Below are 2,475 nucleotides of genomic sequence, written 5' to 3'. Positions count from 1 at the left end.
AGAGGTGTATCTCCGGATCATCTCACAGACATAGTATCCACATAGATTGGTCTCCGGTGGCTGAATATCCCCAGCATTCTTAGCCTTTAACATTTTGAATTCTAGCTCTTTTTTGAATTCACCGACCTTTGTATCTACGAACCGTCTCCAAACCCTACGAGGCAAAGAAAATTAAATGAACAAGAGAGTTATTAATTAGTTACTTGATATTAGGAAATGAACGAAATAGGCCGATCGATATAGAGCGCAAATGAATGAAAATAATTACTTCTGCAGCATTCTTCTCATGCCGCCCCAAAGCTTTGGATCCATATTCACAGAGTCGTGGACGAGACATTCTGAGGTGTTAACTTTAATTACTAGCAGAATCCAGTGGAACCTGCGGACACGATACATGCACAGTACGTCATGCATAACTCATCAATTAGCCGGCCACATACCATGCATGGAGTAAACAAAAGAGAATGTGCTCAAGACAGAAACACTCACTCAAAATGGTAAGGAAATAGAATATCACTTTTGAGTTCCTGCTTTGTAAGAAACTGCCACAGGTCTGCCTCCACGTCGGTGGGGTAACGCTCCAACACATGTCCATTAACGATGTGTGGGTCAATGAACCCAACATCATGGATGTTCCTTACTCTGCATTCCTTAATCTTCATTCTGCATGTATAATAGCGGACACAATAATATAGTTAGGACATATATATAGTGCAGGCAATATGAACGAGATGGGGTAGAAATTAATAAATCACTTACAGAACGTAGCAACTGATGATAGATTTATCGAGCTCGCGCAGATTGAAAAGCTGGAACAATTCACTCAGTTCAATTTGTACATAGTAATGTTTGAAGTGATGCTCATGTCTAACTTCCGCATAAATATATTCTTTGGCGTTTTTATTTTTTATGTAACCCTTGTACCATTTCAGCAGACCTTTCATTTGTGGAGGTAGATCCTTTTCCTCCGCAGGCTCGACGAGAGGCCCATTCTTGACATATGTAATTACTACCTCCTTCACTGGCGCCTCGTCAAGGCCTAACAGTTCACGAAGAGTAATACCTAAGTTGGCCGCTTGTTCTCTGGCACTCGTTACAGTCAATCCCTGTGCTGCCGCAGCTTGTATGATCTCGGGGGCATCAGGACAGAAGGCTTCCACTATAAGTGGGGCAATCGATTGTTTACTTTGTTCCCCGAGCTGGGCAACTTGTTTCCCGCTTTTTTTACTTTCGGCCTTCTCCCGCTCTTTGTTCTCCTTGAACATGAGTGCCTGCCTGCGAAGTTCACGTGCATAGTCGTTAGGCAGATTCTTCGCGGCTTGGGACGGTGTGCTCAAAAATGACTTAGCCCACTTCTTTTGCTCATCAGAAAATACTGGCTTGGGCTCGGGCTCTGTTTTCTTCTTGCAGTCCGCCTTCCATTTCTCCAAATCAGCAGCCGCGGCCGCGTCGACTTCCTCGGCACTACGTTCCCAAGGCCTTGTGGGGAGAGGCTTCAGTGATGGCTCCGGTACCTTTGTGGTCTTAGGTACATAAGGGTCCGGGTTAATAATCCAGGACTGCTTCTGCTTCTTTGCCGGAGGTGGATTGGGGGGCGGCGTCTGATCACCCGCCGGACGAGGACTGGGGGGCGGCGGCTGATCACCCGCCGGACGTTGTGGACTGGGGGGCGGCGTCGGCTGACGTGACGGAGGTGTAGGTGAACCGCCACCACCACCACCACCGCCACCGTCACCACCACCACCGTAGGGGGGTGGACTTGTTGTCCTTGGCGCCTCGCCTGGAAACTTGATAAACTTCTTTTGCCATAGATTCGCGTTTTCGGACAGATGAACCGGAGGGGAAAGTTATGTGTTTGCTATGCTAGGGATGTGTGGCGGACGAACGGGCTGCGTATCCGGATCCGCCTCATCGTTCTGAGCAACTTTCATGTACAAAGTATTTTCATCCGAGTTACGGATTATTTTATATTAATTTTTAAAGTTTTATATTATTTTTAGAATTAACAGAATTAATTAAATTGTCTGTTAACTAATTAACCAAGTTAATTAGATTAATTAACAGATTAGTTATATTAGTTATTTAATTAGGTTTACTAAACACAATTAATTAAGTTAATTAATTTAATTAACTGATTAATTAATTAATATATTTATTTATTTATTTTCTAAATTCTCTTCTCTCCTTTTTTTAAATCGTTTCTGGGGCGTGGGCCCCAATTGTCATTGGGCCAGGGGGCCTTAACGGGCGCCGGCGCTAGCGGGCAGCGGGTACGAGCCGAGCACGAGCTCCGGCGGCCAAGGGCCGCGATGGCGCCGGCCGGAACAGGGCGGCAGGGCGGAGGGGAAGTGGCCGGTCCGGCGAGCGCGCAACCGGGCCGGCGGGCGCAGCGTTCGGAGGGGGCCGGGGAGACGGCCGGACGGGGCCCGATGGGGAGCTCACCAAGGAGAGGGCGGCGATGCGCGGGGAGGACCG

Source organism: Triticum dicoccoides, chromosome 2B (assembly GCF_002162155.2).
Source record: "Triticum dicoccoides isolate Atlit2015 ecotype Zavitan chromosome 2B, WEW_v2.0, whole genome shotgun sequence".
Classification (NCBI taxonomy): domain Eukaryota; kingdom Viridiplantae; phylum Streptophyta; class Magnoliopsida; order Poales; family Poaceae; genus Triticum; species Triticum dicoccoides.
Note: the sequence above shows the minus strand (reverse complement) of the source record.